We start from the raw sequence: 23,762 nt of genomic DNA on the forward strand, positions 1-23,762 counted from the left end.
GTGTGGAGTGTGGGAACATTCCTGCGCTCCATGGCAGCCCAATCCAGGCCTATTTAGGCCTGAATTAGCCTGGATCTGGCCCAAATCAGCCTGGAATGGGCTGCTGTGGTGTGTGGGAATGCTCCCACACTCCACAGTGGCCTGTTCCAGGACGATTCAGGCCCGATCTGGGCCAGATCAGGCACACAGGAGCATGCTGCGCTGCCCCGGAGTGCACCCCTGGGAGGCCGTGCCTCCCCTGCCGGCCAGGTAAGCGGGAGTGGGGGATGGAGGGGACTGACAACCCTAAGTGTGTTGGATTCGAATAGCTGCTTTGCAATTTAACACATTGTTAAAATTTGGAAATGGGCTATAGTTTGTTGCTAAGTGGACGAGACCCTCTAGAACTGAGGGGAGAGGAAGGAAAGGAGAAAGATGGAGGCGAAAGTAAAACAGGGCTTGTAACAGAAGAATAAAACCTCTTTTTAAGCATCCTGCTGTCTCCTTGCCTTAGGGATGCCAGACCCCCCCTCCATGGGGGTGGGGGATCTCCTGCCCCCATTCCCCACACCCCGCCCCCACTTACCTAACCAGTGGGGGGGGCGCACACCTTCCGTGCACACTCCGCAGTGGTGCTGCGTGCTCCCATGCACAGCAGCTACTGGGATCAGGCCTGTTTTGGCCTGGATCAGGGCCGCTGTGGAGCGCGGGAGCGCTCCTGCACTCTGCAGTTCTTCAAAATGGACCCATTTCGGCTGAAATTGGGCTCATTTAGGCTGAAATTGGGCTCATTTCAGGCCCTTTTTGCACTCCTGTGCTCCGCAGTGCCTCGAAACGGGCCCGATCTGCGGCAAAACAGGTCCATTTTCGGGCACTGCAGCGTGCAGGAGTGCTCCTGCGCTCTGCAATGCCTCATAACGGACCCGATCTGCAGCAAAACAGGGTCATTTTCGGGTGCTGCGGAGTGCAGGAGCGCTCCTGCACTCCACAGCACCTCAAAACGGGCCCATTTTGGTGTGGATCGGGCCTGTTTTGAGTCCCTGCGGAGCGTGAGCACGCTCCCAGGGGGCACGATGACATCACTCCCGTAGTGACATCATTGTGCTAGTGGGGGAACGTGCGCGTGCTCCATGTGCACGCACCTCCCAAGGTAAGTGCCAGGCCCCTATCCCCCTGCCGGGAGGTTGAGGGAGCCTGGCAACCGTACCTTGCCTACATTAAGCCAAAATGGGTTGCCTCCAAGTTGGTAAGTGGGAGGCCAGGCAGCGCCTTCTTAGAGAGCCAGATTTGGCAGATGGGCCTCCAGTTGCCGGCCCCGTGATCAAGAAAGTGGCTTGAATAGATTCGAAGCATGAGGAGGTTGTCAGGGGGATGACTGGTGAGGGGAGAATCCAGAAAAGGGAATACAGCAGCACAGTGATTTTGACTGAGGGCGTGAAAAGCCCTGTAGTTTAGTGCCAGGCCAGAGCAAGATGATTGAAACACCAGTTTCTCTGACAGCAGTCCAAGAAGAAATGTGATGTGCAGTTACTCATTAACTAAATGCAGGGGACTTGCTCCAGGTTTCTGTTCCTCAGGGGGTTGACAGATCTGTAGAGCAAAACAGGGCCTGTGTGGTTCATCTTGTGAAATTCCTGCTCTGCCTTTCTTTCTCTCACACAGGAAGGAGACGGCCCCCAACCAGTTTCACAGCCCAGTAACAGATGGGCTGAATTCAGGGTTTTGGCCAGAGGGGAGTTCTCCATGGACTCACTCTTGTCTACCTCCCTGCCTAAAGATTGATGCAAGCATCCCATGAAGCGGACAGACTTTAGATAGTAACTCATCTTGTTCATGGGGGTAGTGATGGAGAAAGGGGACTTACTCTCCCTTGATTCCATAGACGGTTGCATTGTAATAACAGAAATTAATGGCTTACAGTTCCAATGGCACTGAATGTCCGAATCTCTAAAATAAGAGGCGTTTGGGGGCACAAGGACCTGGAGTCTGCCTTAGTAATTCCAGAAGGTTAGTCATGTTAATCTGTTGCTGCAAAATTCAGCAGCAGTCTAGTGGCAAATTTGAGGCTAACAACATTTATTCCAGCAGTAGCCACTGAACTTTGGTTTAATTAAGTCTGAAATTAGAATTCATTAGCTCTAAAGGCCTGTCAATACAGTTCAGCAGAGCCAAATGGAAAAAGTTTTCCTTGGGTTGTGCCATGTTGTATAGCACATACAACAGTGATTGATTGTATGTCTGAACACTTCTCCCGGAAGAGATGTCCCTCCTACATATAGAAAAGTAGGCTTGATCTACATACACAGCAGACAAGGTGGTAGAATGGACCATGCTATTTTATACTATAGTTTTCAAATGTCTTCCCCATGTAAAAACTTCCAGTGAGCACAAAACTAGAATACTGTGGTGCTTCTGGACAGTCTCCAAAGGCTACCCCATGTTGAGTGTATTGTAGTAGCCTAACCTGGAGGTGATCAGTGTGTGGATAACTGTGCTAGATCGTGTCTTGCAGTTCTCTGCTTGCTATGTTCAATTTCTACTTGTAGGGAGTTCTGTATGTAAGGTATGTTGGGAACTAATGTGCCGGTAATAGCAGTCTGCATTTTCAAATAGCACAGTTCACTGTACCACCTCTTTCCCACCATCCAGTGGTATTTGTAGATCTAGAAAGTTAGGCTGAACTATTATAAACTAGTTTTCTATATGTAAGGATGATTTTTTTATGTACCCGCGGAAGCATTCAAACATCACATTCCCTCCCTCTAAGTGGTAAAGTCTAGACAAAGCACGATCTTCCCATAATTCTATAGTCACAGAGGCCATTTGCTGCAATTTTCTGCCCCCAACAAATTAGCCTACACAGCGCAGATCACAGTGTATTGCTAGGAGAGGGCAGCCCCACACTGCAGGGATGCAGCTACAGAACAGTTTTGAGATGACTCACACAAGTGACTAAACTGCGCTATACACTGCACTTTTGCGAAAACATAAGGCTAGCTGGCAGGATCAGAGCAAGTTGGGTCCATCTATTTAATCATTCAGTGGTCAGCCATGTGTCTCTGGGTACCAGCCCTCCTCTGTTGCTTGCTCCCTTCAGTGGCTAGTATTTAGAGATAGGCTGCCTCTGAATATAGGGGTTCCACTGATAGACAAAAGCTCCATTAATTTGTATAATCCTTTGATTCACATGCACATATGCACATATCACCCTAGGTTAGACTAAGCTCAGGCCTCCATCCTAACTTAGTGGCCACCCAGATACCCCTGGGTAGCTTGCCAACAAGGCAGGATGGGAACAGCAACCCCCTGTTGTCTGTCCCTAGCTTCTGGAATTTGGAAGTATACTACCTCTGAATGTGGGGGTTCCATTAAGATATTTTGACTAATAGCCATTTTCCTGCCTTTCAATGTCCTATCCTTGACTATAGCAGGCGATGATATCCCAAAAGTACAGTTGGGGAATGGGCAGGAAACTTTAGCTCATATATGAGATTTTAGATGACTCTCCTTGATCCCAATGTGCCAGCAACCCAGTAACCTTATTTCTCAAACCCCTAAATGTGAAGGTAGCCAGTGCGGTGGTTACATGCTTGGTCCGTGCTCTTCGAACTCTGTGCCATTCAATTCTGCATTAAAAACTCAGCCTCCCTTTGGATTCTACATTCAAGCTATGCCAGGTATAATAACACATGCTGTGGCCAAACATCTACCACCCGAGAATTCACCCCATGTATTCAATAATTGGGTTTATATTGTCTCCATGTTTCAGGAGCTCCTCTATGAATCTGTAGCGGGCAGAGAGGACAAATACAGGGAAGGATTCACCCATCCCCCACACGCAGAGCACATCAGCACTCAGAAATGCAAAGGACTCTGGCTGAAATAGAAAGAAAAGGTTTACACTTCAATGTCCCACCTAAGGGGACCGGGGTTTGGAAAATGCAATGGATAGATAATAATTTCTTTCTATTAAGGCAAGAAGACTACAATGGCCGAATCCAAACTACCGTCATTCTTGCAGCAGTTTTTTGCTTCCGCAGCGCCATTCCTTCATCTGTTCACACGCATCGTCTCCGAAGCTGTCATTAATTCGGCATGGCGTCGCCACAGCACATTGCACTTTCGCTGTGGGTTATCTTTTGACAAATAACTGCCCTCCGTTGAATTCTGAGCCTCTCTTGACCCGCCTCCCAATTAAGGAGTAATTCTCCGCCTTTGTCCCTACCCCTTTTTTTAAAAAATAAAAAAGTACCATGTCGATATGGTGACATCTCATCATATTAATCTCATTTTAAAAAAGCGGGCAGACCTCAAATATCAGAGGAACAATTTCATATGTTAATTCAATTTATATATTTGGGCGGGGGGCATCCACATGATACTGAAATCATGGCTCATGTTACGCCCTGACACGGACTGTGCCGACGAGTTAGGCACAGATGTCAATTTTCCAAAGACAAAATGAAGCTCTGCTGTGGGATGCTGCTGTAGGTGATCGTGACCGCTCACCCATTCCCGGATGATTTCAACCAGCATGCAGGCTGTGATGTTCTGAGCGCTCATTGTAAGTGTCTCTGGTGATTTTTTAAAATATATTATATTAATGGTGTCGTTGTACCATTGAACCAGGATGCTTACTCGTTGATATAGCGTCAATTTGTCCTTTTTTTAAAAAAAACCACGGGGCCGTTCGGGTTTTTCCCGCCCCTTTACCCGTCTTTTTGAAAGGGGATGTGATCAACGGATTGCGCAGGAGAAGCGCTATTCAAAGGGTGATGTGGACAAACAAGTGAAGAACGCGCAATAACAGATGAAGCAATCATTGCACAAGAAAAGCGGGAGCTAAGGTAGTGTGGAATCGGCCAATGTGTGTGGGGGGGGGGGGGCGGGGATGACTCTCTAAGCAAAGATAATAAATTCTCAGGCAACAGGAAGATGACTAACAGGGCTAACCATCTTGAATTAAAAATATAAACAACCAGTTAAAAACAGAAGTTAAAAACACAGTATAAAATTCTTTAAAAGGGTTGGGAAATAGGTTCGGGACGGACAAAAGGAAAGACTATTTTACTCAACTGTTTGGTATTTTAAATGTTTGTCACCTTGGAGATCCTATTTTTTTATTTATTTACTTCATTTATAGCCTACCTTTCTCCCCAGTGGGCACCCAAGGTGTCTTACATAATTCTCCTCTCCTCTAGAAATCTAGTTATTCTTTAAGGACTAACAAAATTTATTCCAGCATAACTTTTTGTGAGTCAGAGCTCACTTCATCATGTGTGGTGTATACATTAGTTAGACATATGTTTTTCTAGTAAAAGCTGCTATCGACTTCATGCATCTGAGGAAATGAGCTCTGACTCAGAAAGTTATGCAGAATAAATGTCATTAGTCTTTAGGGTGCCACTGGACGCCTGTTTTAACAACAACAACGACCACATGCTTATATATTGCTCTTCTGAACAGATTAGCACCACACTCAGAGCGGTTAACAAGTTGTTATTATCCCAACGATACAGTTAGGGAGCTGGGGCTGAGAGGAATGGCTTACCCAAGGCCTCCTTCAGAGTTCATGGCAGTAGTGGAATTTGAACCACCCACTTAACCACTATGCTACAACAGCTCTCTCTCTCTCTCTCTCTCTCTCTCTCTCTCTCTCTCTCTCTCTCTCTCTCTCTCTCCCCTCCTCCTCCTCCTCTCCTGAGGTGTGTGTGTGTGTGTGTGTGTGTGTGCGCGTGCGTGCGTGTGTGTGTGTGTGAGAGAGAGAGAGCGAGACCACCAATATTAGCAGCTGCAGAATTAACACCAGGCTGGTAAGGGAAGTGAGATCTTTATCTAGGAAACAGTGTGGGTAGGTGGCAGTTAACACCCCACCTTAGTATTGTGTGTCAGATATAGATCAGGTCACAAAACTGTGCACAACTCCTTTTAAATATTAAACTGCCTGTTGGGAGTGGGTAGCCAACAGGCCTGGGGGAGGTGCCCTGTTCCTTTGATAGAGGCTTGATGTGTGGAAACGGGCCATTGAAGCTTTTCATGGCGTAGAGGAAAATAGCATCACCCGGTGAACAACATCCTCTGTTTAAAGATCAGGACTAGAGATGGGCACGAATCCAATTACAACCCCAAAAAACACACAAACCAGGCCGGTTCGTGGTTCGCAAACCAGTGGTTTGTGGAAGCTCATTTCCACGAACTTCCACAAACTGGTCTACTAGTTTGTTTGGGTCGTAAAGGGGCCATTCCATATAAACTTTTCCTGTTGCTTGCAAGTGGCAGGCCCCTTTAAACTATCAGCTGGCAGGCAGCAGGGGGGATCCCCCCCCTTGCCGCCTACCAGCTGATAGTTTAAAGGGACCTGCCACTTGCAAACCGCAGGGCCCTTTAAACTGCCTGTGCAGGCCATTTAAGGGGCGGGAAGGCCGTTTTCAGCCTCCTCCACCACCCTTCAGGCCCACGCAGCAGCAGAAGAGGCCAAAAACGGCCTTCCCGCCCCTCGCAGGAAGAGGGGGAGGATGCCACGGGCCCACAGGGCAAGGTAAGTATGGGGCTGGGGCTGGGGATTGGGCAGTTTAAAGGGACCTGCCGCTTGCAAGGCAGGAAAGGGCTCTTTAAACTGTCAAATTCCCCTTTCCCTGCTGCTGCTAAACGGCGGGAAAGGGGCATTTAAACCCCACAAACCATGAACCACGAACTGGTTCGTAAACTGGCCCCAATTCGTGCCAGTTCGTGGTTCCTGGTTTGTGAAAACCCATGAACCACGAACCTCATGATTCGTTTTTTTGTGTGGTTCATGCCCATCCCTAATCAGGACATTTTTTTTTCTTCACGCAGATGACAATCCTAGCTGGGAGGTCTGATCTCAGATTTCCCACATAACATGTAGCTTGATCTTTCAGCAAGCCTTAAGTGGCAGAACATTGGTAGATGGGCTCAAGGCAGGCAGAGAAACCAAGGAATGCAACGAGATTCCAGAACTGGGGTGGTCAGTTCTGATATACTACGGAGTACAGGCAATTACCAAGGGTGTCAGTCATGGGGGAGGCAGGGAGCCAAACAGACTGGCCATCTCCCCAGCCCCCTCACTCAGCTGAAGCATAGGGCTTCAGTGGACAGCCAGCCAAAGAGATCTTGCTTCCTCTTCCTTTCCCTCAGAGAGACAAGGCAGGGAGGCCCTGCCCCTGCCACAGGGAGGACAAAAAGTGCATGCACTAGTCGCCAGGGCCAGGGGAGAACGTCCTCTCACCTGCCTGGCATGGAAGTGAAGCAGGCAGGCACCAACATGCTCTGCCACTGGGGCTCACCCTCTTACTGGGGAAGGAGGATGGCCAATGTCTTCTAGCATCCCCCACCTTCCTGTGGCATGAGGGTGGGAGGGTGGGCATAGGGTAGCCAACCTCCAGGTAGTGGCTGGAGATCTCCCAGAATTACAACTGGTCTCCAGGCCACAGAGATCAGTTCACCTGGAGAAAATGGCTACTTTGGGGGGTGGACTCTCCACTTTCTCCAGGTTTCTCCAGGTTTCACCCTCCAGATCTCCAGGAATTTCCCAACTTGGAGCTGGCAACCCTAGGTGGGCACCACATTCCTGTCTCCCCACAGGGGAGGCAATATCTGCACCCTTGGGACCTTTGCTTAGTGTACCAAAAATCCTCGGGCCAGGTATGTTCCAGAAGCTTCTTATTAGGAGGGAAGGCGGCAAGCAGGCCGGCAGTCTGGCAGGGTCTTCTCTCTATCAGACGGACTGTTCCTTGGGCTGGGCTTTACAGAGCTGGCAGAATGATGCTGGCTGTGTGTGGATCAACTAAGCAGAAGTGGAGTCAAAGTCAGCCAGCAGGGTTCGTAAAGTGCTCTCCGCCTCCCCCTCCCAAGTACAATTCAGTTTGAGATCCCTTTGGTAGACTTGGGCTGTTTTCACACATGTTGGATAATGCACTTTCAGTGCACTTTAGCAATAGTTGGCAAATGGATTTTCCTAGGAAAAGCCCATTACGAACGATTGCTAAAGCGCACTGAAAGTGAATTGAAAGTGCATTATCCCAAGTGTGAAATCAGCGTTTAGTACCCCCCCGCCATTTTACTCTCCCAACAACCCCATGAAGTATCTAAGGCTAAGAGAGGATGGTGGGCCCAGAATCATCTATTAAGCTTCATGGCAGAGTTTTGAACTGGGAACTCCTAAATATAAGTCTGATACTCTAACCACTACACTACAGTGATGGCGCTAAACAACAGGCACCCCTCCAGTGCCTACAAAACTGCCATATAGTGCCTGGGCCATCCTGAGAGCCTTCCTAATCAGGTATACTTAGATGTAATTCCCATTTTATTCAATGGGGCTTACTCCTAGGAAAGTGTGCTCAACATTGTCCTCTACAACAGGACAAGGGGGCCAGAGCCTGACCTCTGTCCCAGGGAAGATACTGGAACAGATGTTAAAAGCATCAGTTTGCAAGCATGTGACAGAAAACATGGAGATATGGGAAAGTCCGCCTGGATTTGTCCTCAACAGGTCCTGCCAGACCAACCTCATCTCCTCCTACGACTGAGTGACAGGCTTACTGGATTGTGGGAATGTTGTCGATGTAGTTTATCTGGATTTCAGTAAAGCTTTTGACAAGGTTCCTCATGGGTTAACTGGGGGACTGTGGACTTGACTCTAGGATGGTTAGATGGATAGGGAATTGGCTAGATAACTGCACCCAAAGAGTAGTTGTCAGTGGCATCGTGTCTGATTGGAAGGAGGTATCCGGTGGAGTGCCATAGGGCTTGGTCCTGGGCTCAGTGTTTTTCAATATTTTTATAAATGATCTGGATGAGGACATGGATTGCTCATTCGCAGATGACACCAAACTGAGAGGAGTAGCAAACGCCCTTGAAGAAAGATAGAATTCAATGAGATCTGAACACACTGGACAAGTGGGCAGATTTGAATAAGATGCAATTTAACATGGATAAGTGCCTATTCTGCACCTGGGTAACAAAAATGCAAAGCATGCATACTGGATGACAGATACACTTCTGGATAGCAGTGTGTGTGAACAAGATCTTGAGATAAAGATGGATGGGAAGCTAAATATGAGCAATCAGTGTGATGCAGCAACAAAAAAGGTGAACACAACCTTGGGGTGTATTAACAAAGGCATAACATCTAAATCACAGGATATATATCGCTGGAGTGTTGTGTGCAGTTCTGGAGGCCTCACTTCAAAAAGGATGTGAACACACTGGAACAGGTGCAGAGGAAAGAAACCAGGACGTTCAGGGGCTTGGAGACCAAGGCCTATGAGGAAAGACTGAGGGACCGGGGAATGTTCAGTTTGGAGAAGAGGAGGTTGAGGGGAGACATGATTAGTCTCTTTAAGTATTTAAAAGGCTGTCACTTAGAGGAGGGAAGGGAGCTTTTCCTGTGACAACAGAGGATAGGACTTGAAACAATGGGTTTAAATTACTGGAGGGAAGGTACTGTCTGGAGTTTAGGAAAAAACTTCTTCATGTTAGGACAGAGTTATTCAGCAGTGGAATCTGCTGCCTAGGAATGTGGTGGGTTCCCACTCATTGGCAGTCTTCAATGAGCAGATGAATGAATACTTGTTGGGGGTGCTTTAGGCTGTTCCTGAATTGGGCAGGGGGTCAGACTAGATGGTCTGCAAGACCCCTTCCAACTCTATGATTCTAAGGAAACCATTAGGGAAGATCAATCCTTGATGCTGAGAAGGGGCAGCACTATTTCTCCTGACCTTGCCAGGGCTGCCCAGAGGGTTTATGAGGACTGGGGCAAGTGAGAAATTTGGGATTCTGTCACTAACTCCTGTATGGACCACATCAGTGGGCACAAAACTGGGGGAACAGCAGACAAGCATTCTTGTAAACACAGACCTTCTTCCTATTGCCGCTCAAAATATTTTCCTTTATTGTGATTGGTTCAGAGTCCCTTACAATAGCTATGTAAGACTAGCTGATAAGCAGGCCCTCTTCCAGCTTCCCGCTTACATGTTTTACAATCAGCTTAAGTTTGAGCTGCAGGAGTAAAAAATATGTCATTGAACCTTCTCCGGACAGTATGCACAGTAATTCTTTCAACAATCACTTCAGCCTCACATAGGCATCTATTCTGTTTCACGCACAACTATGTCTAAGACTTGCTTCTTTGGGGCTGGGGAGGAGTCCTGTTTTGTCACAATGACACACTGAGATTCAGTGTCGGCTAAAGCACCTTTCCCTCTTTTATTTGAAAACGTTAAACAAATATTAAGAAAGCAATCGGTGAGAAATATTGCTAGGGCGGGACTCAGTGACAGATGGCCCCAGATGGCCCCAGTTGCTGCCCCCCCCCCAGTACTGCTAGATCTTGCCAGTGTGGCTTAATGGTTAGACTGTTGGACTAGGAGCTTGGAGTCCTGGGTTCAAACTCCCACTTTACTATGAAGCCTGCAGGGTGATCTTAGGCCAGTCTTTCACCCTAGCCCACCTCACACATATATCTGGTGCCTCCTTCTATCACAACAGATTTACTTTATTATCTTAATTATGAATTGTTTTCACTTTTTTTGATAAATCAGTGGGTTCATTATGGCTGAAAAGCAGTCTATAAATAAAGCAAAATGAGCAAGGAAGGAAGGGCTACAATCCTAAACAGGGTTACGCGCATAGAAGCCTACGGATATCAATGGACTTAGGATGGCATTTAAGTAAAGTAATGCTGGCTATCGTTGCTCCATTGCTGCTGCGGCCTGGGAAGATCCAAAACAGGATCAAAACCCGCTCCTTTCTGATGAGGAGCAACATTTTCAGCCATTTAAGCACAGCTGATCTCCCTCCTGCCCACTCCTTTTTAAAAGAAACAAAAAGAGATTAATCACATCAGGCCAAAGACTCTTTGGTCATCATCTCAGAGGTAAAGTGTTTTCTTTGGGGAATTGATTAAAAGCTCGATTAGGGGGACAATAGTGACAATAGCAGGTGACTGACAGAAATAAAATAACAAAGGGGTCTGTGTGTGTGAGTGTGTGTGGGAGAAAGAGGGAGAGAGCGAGAGAATGGCCTCATTTGGGAGATGGACTCGTGCGTTCCCAAAGGGCAGGAGGCCCCCAGTCGGGATGCACAATCAAGGAAGCGAGTAGGTGATTGAGGTACTTATTCTTTCAATCACCGCAGCAGTAATTTAGCAAGGCGCACAGAGATGACACAGTGGGAGCAGCCCCACCCCCACAACAAGCTCAGCGCAAGATCCCATTAAGGCTGTGCTGTGTGGGAACTGGGAGAGGCTGTCTCTCTGTTATGGCAGTGTGCAATGAGAGACAAAGAGGATGCTGCAGCTTTTGCACAGGCCACAGCAGAACATAGGATGAACAGACATTGCTTGGCGAAAACCAAGTGGGAAGTTTTACCTATTTGTGAAGGAAAGCTGCTCAGCGGCTTCAGTGCAGAGGGGCTTTGGGCTGCATCCTATGCAAAACAGATTCTACAGCCTCCAACGTGTCATAGGGGCAGTGTCCTAAGAGCCCCATTCCCCAATATTAATCATTGCCTGAACACAATCTCCCCCCACCCCCCGAAGTAGCCTCCTGAACACAGTATTCATTTCCCCTGCTCTAGGCCATCCAGCATTGGCTTCTAAAGCAGCGTGAGTCGATAAAAGGACCACAGCAGTTTCTGACACTTTAGAATGTTTCATGAACTTGAACGTTTAATTGCATAACAGGTCTAGGTCGCATCTACACAGAGCTCTTGCTCTGTGTGCCCCACCCTCGGCTACACCCTCCGCCACCACAGCACATTTAATTTCAGTGCCTATGCCAGCCTTCTCAATTTTCCCAATCTCCACTGGGATTTCTTCTAAACTTGCTTTGGTGAACCTTTGCTCAAAAATTATACTCAAACTGGATTTGGAAAGTACAGAAGCAAAGGTGTGGGTTTCCACCTCTTTCCACCCATATCCTGTGCCACATTTGGTTCCGTTTCCCCTTCCCATTGCCAGTGGTTTTTTGTTTGCCATTTCTTAAAACGATCAGTAGTCAAGATGATACTGCTATAGTGTTAAAATATTATACTGATATCCCAATGGTAGATAATAATAAGACATTTTAAAAGGCAAAAAGCCTGTGGGTGGTAGTAGCACAGGTGGCATGTGGGAGGGGAAAGCCCAGACTAAATCTCCATGCAGAAGCACCATTGTGACTGCAAATGTCTTGCATTCACAGCAGCAATCAGAGCAGAATGGAGCCTCTTCCCTTGCAGAAGTAACTTTGGTTGCTCTTATTCTAGAAGGTAATTGCCTCCTCCTAATATTCTTCAGAGGCTGCTTCAGCTGATCTCTTCTTATCTGATTGCAATTTTAAAAGGTTTTTTTTTTTTAAAGAGATAGTATCTGAAACTCCATATCTATGTCGCTTGGGCATGCTTGAATGATTGCCAGTCCAATGCCACTTTCGCTACATGTGACCAGGGCTGGCTCCAGCATCGCTGGCACCTGAGGCCGCTTAAGGGCTGCTGCTGCGCGCGCCAGACTGCATGATGATGTCACTGCGTGTGACGTCATCATGCAGGGCTGGGTGCGTGCATGGGGGCCTTCCAGCCCTTCCGTTCAGTTGCTCTGTGGGCCAGGCGCAGCCGGCCACCCTGGCCCCCAGCTGCACCTGGCCCGCAGAGCAACTGAATGGGAGGCTGCCCACTCAGCTGCCCCACGCTGCCGCCACCAACACGTGCTCCTGGCCGGGTGCTGCAGCTGCAGGCCAGGTGTGGCAGGCGGCCAGGGTGGTGCACGGCGGCATGCATCCTCTCAGCCCTCCGGCTCAGATGCTCCGTGCGCCACCCTGGCCGCCTGCTGCACCTGGTCCACAGCTGTGTGCTGGTGGCAGCAATGGCAGCAGCACAGAGCAACTGGGCGGGAGGGCTGGGAGGCTGCCCGCTCAGTGGCCCCGCTCTGCCGCCGCCAGCACGCGCTCCTGGCCGGGCGCAGCAGCCCAGGGCAATTGAGCTCCGTGGCGTGTGCCCCCGACCCCAGGCCGATGCCCCCTCTGGCACCTTAGTGTCCTTGGTGGCTGCCGGCCCTGCACGTGATGCAGGCATTCCACGACTGGAACTCAAGATGTGTAAAAAGCAGTTTTGGGGTATGGCTCTGGTTTAGGGCCACGGTGCTGGGGAAGAAATGGTTTAACTTCTCCCCACCCCATCCCCCACACACTGTTTCCCTGATCAGAAAGGCTCCTCCTGTCTGCTTTAAGCCCTCTTTAGGAGGGGGGAAAGAGCTGTGTCTTATTTCCCCACCAGGTCTTAAAGCAGCCCAGGGATGCCATTTCTGACTGGTAAAACAGTGCCGTCATCATGGTGGTTACTTTGTAGGTCCAAATTACACCTTTGGAATCCCAAACTCTGCTGTCACATGGAGTTTGGCCTTGACTTGTGCCTGGGTTTGGGGGGGAGGGGGAGGAAGTTAGAATTGCCGTGAAATTTGGCATTTAACATTCAATGCTTTATTGCACTGATTATTTATTGGTAGTAGAGGATCCAGATAACTTCCTGCAGGTCCTTAGCCTTCTGCTTCAGATAATATTTTATTGCTGGGAAGATATAACATCCCCCCCCCCACACACACCAATGCACAAACACAGACCTAAGAAGCAGAGCCATTGTAATTCTGAGTGCAGTGCAGACTGTGGCTTCGTAAGTGCCAAGGGCATCAACCGGTTATTCATTGACGTCACATCACTATGATAGACATCAAGTAACTCCTCTCAGTCTCCGCCCAGTCCTGTCAATGTTAAACACATTTAAGCCCCAGCAACATCAGTGGGAGGGACTGGAGCATTTGTATCCGTTTGTTTACACTTTCTGTGGTGCTAAAGAATGTGTCCTCCCATCTTGTACCATTCAAGCTGCTGTAGCTGACAGCCATTCCTCCCGTTTCTTTCTGCAGTGTGATGCCCTGCCTCTTCAAGGGGTGGGTTCTGTTTTCTATTGAAGTATGGGTAAGAGACACCTAGTACAACTCACACCACATAATGGCCAGATCACAGGCTCTGTTTATTACCTGCTCTAATCCTTAAGTCACCTCTGCAGTGCTGCTGCCTGGCCAGTTAACCTAAAAGTATAGGCTTCTGCTTTTGGTTCTATTTTATTTCTTTTACAGTAATCTCTCTTGAATTCAATTCAACTTATTTATTTATTTGCCATCTTTATATCCTGCCTTGTTTCCTTTGAATCAAGATGACTAACAAAGCAATGAGAAGTCGTAACATACCAGACCATCAACAAGATAAAAAGACATAAGTTAAAAATTGTAGTCAGATTTGCCCAAACAGTTTACCTTCCACCAAAGGCCCTTTGAAATGAACTGTCTGAGACAAATCTGAAACAAAATCTGAGACAAAAAAATTCTCTTTTTTTTTTGTATTTTTTCTTTTTTGAAAACGTAATAAAACTTATATTGTCGAAGGCTTTCACGGCCGGAGAACGATGGTTGTTGTGGGTTTTCCGGGCTGTATTGCCATGGTCTTGGCATTGTAGTTCCTGACGTTTCGCCAGCAGCTGTGGCTGGCATCTTCAGAGGTGTAGCACCAAAAGACAGAGATCTCTCAGTGCCACAGTGTGGAGAAGATGTTGGCAGGTCATTTATATCTACTCAGGAAAGTGGGTTTGGGCTGAGTCATCCTGTAGGAGTTTCCCTGGGTGTGGAAAGCTAATGGAGGGAGGCGTCACTGTATCCTGAGGAGGTTCTTTTGCATATGGATTGGTTCTTGATAATATAAGTTAATAAAACTTATATTATAAAAAAAAAGAAATAAACTGTCTTGCGTTCCTTCCTGAATGTAACAAGGAGCCCTCCACCCTTCCCCAGGACTGCCTGTATTCTGTTCCTTTTTGGACAATCTTAAGGGAGGGCACCATATCCATGCCCGATATAACATAAGTTACCTACCCAGGAGGACTGCCTGCTGCTTATTCTCTGGAGAAAACTGTTTGGAGTTTATCTAACCGAATTTTGTCTTACCATCTGAAAGGGGGATATCTTAGGAAAGTGGATGCTGGCGTTCTGAGCACCCCAGGTCAAGAGTGTTGGAAGAGAAGCAATGTCTGGTGTACAAAGAGGAAGAGAAGAAGACCCTACAGGAGGCAGCAAGAGCTAGTCAGATAGGAATATGAGGTCAGCTCAGCACACTCTTTCTATTGAATATAGATAGTCTATGGTTGTGTAGATACTCTGACAACAAAGAGAACTAGCCATACCCTGTCAAATGGCATGTTCAGCTTACTCTGTAAAATAACTCTTGCTTCTCAACAGTTTCTTGACTGAGACCCAAACTTTGATGCACAGAGGTGTCTGAAGGGGAATTCCCTGGGGTTATGGGACTTACTCATTTTATGTAAAACATTTCTATGCCACCTTTCTTCCCAGCTTAGGGTCCTCAGGGTAGCAAACAAAACCATTAACACAAGCTTTTGAAATACATAGTACAAAAACAATGAAAAACCACAATTAAACAAAACCTAGACACAGGAGGGAGGGTGAGGGAATGCCAGAAGAAACCAATAACGCGTCTGAAAGTGCTTCTTTCGGCTTCTCTCCTGATGTGGTGTGAGAAAAGGAAGGGGCGTTCTAAATGTTATTTGTTTTCGCTATCTGAATAGTCCAAAAGCTGTACAAGTATGGCTGCTACCTGAATAGCCCTAAACTAAGGAAGACGTTGCAAAACTTCCAGAAAACTCTCTTACATGTGTTTGTACATCAACAGAACATTATTTGAGAACATACCATCTTTGCAATGTATGCTTTTTACAATGGTGGTTCATCCCTTCATGAAAAGGCACATTTTAATGCTAAATAAGGAACCATTCCTTGAAACCGTTCCCCACTCCTCTGCTTGAAGCCAGCTGGGTGATCTTGAGTCAGTCACAGCTCTCTCAGAGCTCTCTCAGCCTCACCTACCTCACAGGGTGATTGTCGTGAGGATAATAATAACACACTTTGTAAGGGCGGTATATAAATCAAATGTTGTTATTCTTAAAGAACAGGTACTAAGTCTACAACAGGAAGGTGGGATCATAGTCGCATTGCCATCTTCTTGTGCTTTTACAAGGTAAGTGTAACTTTCGGTCTAGCACATAATCTGTTTCCAGTACTGTGTATAAATAGTCTGTTCGCAGCATCTGCATTATTGATGCTAAGTGGGTATGGAATGGGGGGGCAAACCGTTTAAGCAGCACAGAGCTTTCTAGGAAGTTTGGAACATAGCCAATGGAGAGCACATGCCTTTGCGTGATTACAACTTCCCACTTGTCTCCAGTAACGGGCAAGACAAGAGTTTCCATGGTAAAGGGCTAGCTTGAGATCTAGCACCTCTTACTTTAGAAGAGTCCTCCTGATGGATCAGGCCAAAGTCCTGTTCTTTCTCATAGAATCTGAAGGCCTGCCTCCACCCACGCTCTGTTACCAGCCAAGGAACCCACTTTATCACTTGTTTGTTTAGTGGAGACCATGCAAAGATGGGTGGGAGGGAAGGCAGCACGGTACAGCCTGATCTCGTCAGATCTCAGAAGCTAAGCAGGATCAGTAACAACAACAACATTCGATTTATATACCGCCCTTCAGGATGACTTAACATCCACTCAGAGCGGTTTCAAAAGTATGCCATTATTATCCCCACAACAAAACACCCTGTGAGGTTGATGGGGCTGAGAGTTGATGGGGCTGAGAGAGCTAGAAGCTGTGACTGACCCAAGGTCACAGCTGGCTTCAAGTGGAGGTACTTTGATGGGCAACCACTAAGGAAAACTCTACAGAGGAAAGCACTGGCAAGCCACCTCTGCTTCTCACTTGCCTTGATAGCCCCTTGCTGGGGTCGCCATAAGTCAGCTGCAACTTGACGGCACGCACACACACATGCAAAAGTGGGCCATTGTACACTGTGGAGACCCTTTACATAGAGTTTTGCTTAGCCCCGGTTTCAAGGAATGGTTCCTTACTTAGCATTAAAATGTCCCTTGTCATCAAGGGATGAACCACCATTGTAAAAAGCATACATTGCAAAGATGGTACGTTCTCTAAAGATCCACTTATTACAGTAAACCTTTGAGTAAAACTACTGTATGTCCCCCTGCCTTTTATCTGTTTGGTTTTAAGTCTTTCTAGTTTAATATGCTGTCAATGTTTGATTTTTTAAAATGGTTCCCTTAGTCTGACACTCTAACCACTACACCACACCAGCTCTCAAGTTCACAAGTTAATTATGTACTGAGTTTCATCTGTATCCCCTGAATCAATTACAGATTAGTCCAACGGATGTCTCGTGTAGAGAGACACTGGGTGACCCTTATGATTTATAGAGTCGAGGGATTGGAAAAACATTTTCTTTCTACGAGATTCTGCCAAACCTGGCATAATTTTCTGCACCCCTTCCTTTCCTCCCACCCTCTTCCCAGTCATCCCAGTTTCATAAAACTCATGAGTTCAATCCTTTTAGAAAAAAGAAAAGTTGCATTACATACTTAGAAGCTGAGAAATCTAATTGCATTGGCAATACTTGGAAAGAACAGAGAGGAAAAACAATTAATAAAGACTAATAAAACGGGAAGGGTGTATCGAATTGACAACATTTGTACATGAGAATATTGACAATTTGTATTTTAACTGCTTGCAATCATCATCGTGTAAAAACTATTATACGCTTATAACTACAGTCATTAAAACAACAATTGATAGTATTCCTAAATCTCTGCAATATTAAAGCTGTAAAATCTCACAATTCCCTTTAATGGCAACTTCCCCACACGCGTTGATGAAAATAAAAAAGAAATATTACCCATAGATAAATTAATAAATAAAATTATATTTCCTAGACGATTCATAGAACAGTCCCAATGGCCAAACTATTCAAACCCCCGGGGACAGGATTATATTTTCCTAGGGAAAGCATACCCGCCAACTTCATAACCACTGGTCTAATTTTATTGGTTGTCTTATTTGAAATGCTGACATTCATTTGCATTAATACTACAATCTGGGCTCAACATACTTGTCGACACCTATAACATCTAAGATGCCCTGCCCTGGATAGTACAGGCAAACCTGAGCTCATCATATCTTGAAAGCTAAGCAGGATATCCCTGGGTTGGTATTTGGATGGGAGACCTCCGCGGAAGTCCAGGATTGCTAGGCAGAGCTAGGCAATGGCAAACTACCTCTGTTAGTCTCTTGCTTTGAAAATCCCATTGGGGGGGCACTATTTCCACCCCACCATAACATCTAAAATATAGGACAGCAACATGCTCTGAAATGTTCTGACCAGGAGCCATGTTCAGACTGCAAGAATTAGGGTTGCCAGCCTCCAGGTGGTAGCTGGAGATCCCCCAGATTTATAACTGATCTCCAGGCCATAGAGCTCAGTTGTCCTGGAGAAAACGGCTGCTTTGGAGGGTGGACTGTATGGCATTATACCTTGCTGAGGTCCCTTCCCTCCCCATCCCCTGCCTTCTCCTGGATCCACTCCCAAAATCTCCAGGAATTTCCCAACTTGGACCTGGTAACCATAGCAAGAACATGTGAAGAGGTGTCATTCCTTGATGGCTGCCCTTCAGCTCTGGAGACTTAGCAAAGTCTGAGCATCTTCCAAGAATGGCATAAGCCATCTTTACTGAAATTGACTTTTAGCGGCTAGGAAGGAGGAGGGATAGGGTAAGATGTGGGTTTAAATAAGGGTAATTGTTAATCTTGATTCCCAAATACGGTTGCAAGGCATGTGGAACATAGCTTAATCTTATGCAGAGCGATATCCTTCTAGGCCCACTGAAATCAAGAGGCTTGGTAGAGTGTAACTCTGCTCAGGATTGCATTGGTACCACCCTCGTTGAAGCTGAGCAAGGTTAGGTTTGGATGGTAGACCACCTGGGAACTTTATAGATCCTGAGAGCTGATGCGGCATAGTGGATAGACTATCAGACTAGGATTCTGGGAGACCTGGCTTCAAATCCCCACTTTTGCGTCACTGGATGACCTTCAGCCTGTCTCATATTTTCAGACTAACCTATATCACAGGGCTGTTGTGTTGTGGGAAAATGGAGAAGGAGGGAATGATGTCCTAAACAGCTCTTTGAGTCCCCATTGAGAAGAAAAGTCAAACACAAACAAGCAAATAAATGCAATTTCCTTGTTCCATTGTGAAAGAGAAGTGAGATATAAATAATTTGTGATTTTTTAAATTTTTACTCACCCATAGCCCTTGAGACAGGGAGGGCAAACATGAAAATCCAATAAATAAACAGGCGGCTCTGCTAGTTTGCTGTACCTTCCTGTTTTTCTCTCTGAACTGCACAAAATTAGGGAAGTATTGTAGTACTCCACTAAGACATCTACACTGCCAAATATCAGACAGATGGAATAAAGGAGTCCCCCTTATTGAGGCAATGAAATGTGCTCTTGTTTAACATTAAAGTCTATGCAAGAATTGAAAAGTAACACATAAAGCAGTTTGAGGAACTGGTACTACAGCCACTTAGTTTGAAGAATAATAACTTGAGCTTGCAGGGGGAACTTCCAGTGCCAGGTAAAATGCCACTATTGTCAGCTGCTGCTTCTTTTTTGACATCACCCCTCCCTCTCCCTCTCCCCCCCTGTCCCCACCACGCTGCACCTTCTTTCCCCCAGAGCCAAAGATCCTCTGCCAGTCATGGTGTGCAGTGTTTGTGCAAAGATGTCAGATACGATATTGGGATGTGTGTGTGAAATGTATGTAATATATTGCTGGACTGTATAAGGCTTTTTTTACTCAGATAGGAGGGCGGTATTGTAGGGAGGGGGTCTTGGATGTTTTGCCAATGAGTTGGGAACCATGGGCTCCACCATTATGTTGCTATACGTATTATCTGTTGCTTTGAATATGTACTCACATATACTGCTTGTGCTTCATGTTGTCTAACATCAATCCTAGAACAGATTATGTTCTGTTTCAGCAATCCTTCAACCCTGTATTGGATCCTTGCTAATGCTATGTCTCTGTAAACCTGTATTCATCTACCCTATGACATTGTTTTATGGAAATGTCCTTGACACTGTGTGGAAATGCTTACCCTTGTCCTTGCTACTAATTGTACTGATCTCACACTATGTCATCCGCCTTGAGTCTCAGTGAGAAAGGCAGACTATAAATGACATAAATAAATAAAAATAAAGAGTTGTGCTTGGGTTGCACTAGGAACACCCAGACATACCACACAGACTGAGTTACGCAAGACAGTGCTGGTGGAGAGTGCCCTCAAGTCGTAGCTGACTTATAGCGCCCCCTGGTGGGGTTTTCCTGGCAAGAGACTAACAGTGAGCAGGAGAGGGAAGCACAATTAAAAATAAAAAGCATTCAGTAGGACAAGGACACATTCAGGCAGACTCAGAACAAAAGGAATCACTTAATAAAGAACTAATGAAGCAGGGATTAAATAAAAGAGGCAAATAAAAGAGCCAGAAGTGGCAAGAGAAAGCAAGATAAATTGCAAGCCAAATAATAAAGCAGGGAAAGGGTGTGCATGTATGAATCAAACAGCAAGTAAAAACAGTAAAAATTTTCAGAAGGCATTAGAGAATACAGTACAAAATATAAACTATATTCAAGAAGAAAGCTAAGAGAGGGATAGCATAGTAAAAAAATACAATAGTGAACTTTGGCATGAAAAAACTTAGAAAGGAATCCTTTCACTCTGAGTTGGTTCCCTACAACCAGGCAAGCTGCAGCAGGTGAAACAGGCTCTTATCAGATTCAAAGTCCCACCCCATATGCTTTAGGGTTGGACTACCTCATACATATATGTAATCTTAGTGGCTACAGCCTGCAATCAATCAAGAAAATCCCGAGTCCGTTTCCCAAGCTCCTAAAACATAATGAAAGAAATCTCATGGATTTTTTTCCATTATAGGCTGTTTATTTAGGGAATTTGTTTTGTCTTCATATTAATTACTATAAATACAAAATACCTAGTTTTGGTTAATTATTGTAATTAATAACAAAAGAAATGCACAAGTCTACATCTGAGTTCCTCAGCAAGCCAAAGAGCAGAATGGGTTCTGCAAGGAGAGAGGGAATATCTAAAGGCCCACAAGAAATCATGGGATGGGGGTAATTTGGAACCCCACCCTTCAAATTATCTCTCTCCAAGATTCTCTAAGGTCTTAACAGGTGATTTCACTCCCTCCTTTTTACTTCCGATGCGAACCTACTGTCACTGTTTTATCCTTTCTGGACCTTCTTTTCCCATCATTGAGCCAGGTTTTCTGATTTATTTCCTTTCTCTTTTTGTTATCATAATAACATTTGATTCATATACCATCCTTTGGGACAACTTAACACCCGCTCAGACAGTTTACAAAGTATGCTATTATTATCCCAACAACAATCACCCTGTGAGGTGAGTGGGGCTGAGAGAGCTCCTAGAAGCTGCGTGCGACTGACCCAAGGTCACTCAGCTGGCTTCAAGCAGAGGAGTGGGGAATCAAACACAGTTCTCCAGATTAGAGTCCCATCGCTCTTAACCACTACACCAAACTGGTTATTTTTCAAAGCCATATTTTTCTGCATACCTGGGAAGACTCTGAAGTAGGTAGTCTGTATTGTTTGTCCCAATTTTTTGGCTTTCTTCAATCATACAGGAGACAGCCAGTTTATTATTACTATTAATATAGCCCATTCTCCAAGCTGTCAATACATTTCAGTGCTGTAAAGCAGGCCACTATTACCCTTGTGTGCAGTGTAGCTTTTACAAAAGCCTTGAGGGAAAATACCCTGCCCCTTTAACAGAGGCTTACTGGGATGCTATTTGCCAGTTTGTCACTGTGTGCCTCTTTGAAGGAGGCCCCCTCCCTCAATGTCATAGATATGTGGTGAGCATAAAACAGTATAAAGAAGCCCCCATGGAATGCCACGGTCAACTCCACAGAGGAAAGATGGGACAAGGGAGAACCATCTGAAAAATGATAAATCTCAGATGAGGCATCATCGTGTCTTATGTAAGGCCACCTAGGGGTGTGATGGCTGGGTTGTAATGTGAGTTGGGGGCTTCCAGTACACTAGCCATTCCACAGCACCAGCTGTGGTGGGAAAATGTTCACACAGCCTGCTGTGCATTTTATCTTAATAGAGATCTCTCCCTCTCACTGTGGGCAATGTGGAATCTCTGCACACCCATTTTCTCTTCAGGAGTAGGGGGCAGGTACCATGGCCCTCTTGTTCTTTCCAAGTGGGAAGGGTTTGGGTGTTTTCCTTAGGGCCCAACAAGACATTTCATTATTCTCACATTCTCCCTGCCTGGATCTGCCATGAGGACTTTCAGTCAGATGTGTCTTGCAAGTTCCATGTTGCGATCTCAATTCCTATGCATGCAGGGGCCTAGTTTTGATTGGGACTGAGGCATGCATGAAGAACAAGCATAAACCTTTCTCCATGTTGACCTCCTGACATTAAATGGCTTCAGGGAACATCTATTTGTCGCCTTGGGGAAACCTATGTGTAGCATCAGTACTTTTAGGTTTCCCCAAGGGGGCAAAGAGAAACTACAGCCATTTTAGGTCAGGCATTTACCTGAAACTCTATGGTAAAAAACATAGTAAAAACTCTATGATAAAAACCATAGAGTTGGTGGGGGGAACTTAGAGCGTCCCATGATACGGTCAGTGTACCTTCCAGTTACGCATCCAGAAATAGTCTCATGGGACTCTGCTCCTCCCATTTCCCTTTCACTGCCCTATTGTGCAGCATTGGGGGACGAAGGTAAATGTCAGAAGGTTGCCCACCAATGTGGGCAACCTTGCTACCCTAAATTAGATACTGAAATTAGTAATCTATAATTTTTACCCCATCTTTCATGCAAGAAACTCAGAGCAGCACTGACTTCCATGAAGGGAGCTTTGACTCTCGAAAGCTCATGTCTTGGAAATCTAGTTGGTCTTTAAGGTGCTACTGGGCTTGACTCTTGCTTTAATATTGACTTTGATGAACCAGTGGTCAAAAAGGCAGCTCCATGTGTTCATTTACTGAATTCTACAGCAACCACCAGTTCACCTCAAAAGTCCCCATTTCAATTATGAGTCACGTTCATGCAAATGGAATTCACACTTCCATGCAAAGTAACAGCCATTTTCTATTTCCCTGTACTTATCAGTCTGTTAAAAATGAACATATTTCTCTGCATTATTCTGGGTATAAAAGAATAAAATGAATCCTTAACATTGGCAACATAATTGGGTGGAAGGCTCACATTAATGACACGTGAAAACAAAAGAAAGGAGGGCATATTTGTACATCTCTGCGCAGAGCCAACCTATCTCAGGCAGGCTCCCCGTTTAACTACTCCATTCAACAACCTCTCATCAACCCAGTTAACACTAGATGCAGACAGAGCAGTTCTGTAGCATAAGCTTTCGAGAACCACAGTTCTCTTCGTCAGATGCATCTGATGAAGAGAACTGTGGTTCTCAAAACAAGCTTATGCTACAGTAAAGTTGGTTAGTCTTAAAGGTGCTACTGGACTCTTTGCTATTTTGCTACTACAGACTAACATGGCTAACTCCTCTGGTTCTGTAGATTGAAAGCCTGGTTTCCTCTAGACCTCTCTCTCCCAGTTCCTCTATTCCTTCCTGAATGTTTTTGTAACTTCACAACAGACAGCACCTTGTTTCTTAATGTGAATAACAGTCATCATCACTTTATATTCACACATGGTGTCCTGCCTCTGCAAATACGATGGCTGGGGCAATGAGGAAAAGAAACATCACATACTGACCATTTCAGGTGGGTAGTTGTGTT

Source organism: Eublepharis macularius, chromosome 1 (assembly GCF_028583425.1).
Source record: "Eublepharis macularius isolate TG4126 chromosome 1, MPM_Emac_v1.0, whole genome shotgun sequence".
NCBI classification, from domain to species: Eukaryota; Metazoa; Chordata; class Lepidosauria; order Squamata; family Eublepharidae; genus Eublepharis; species Eublepharis macularius.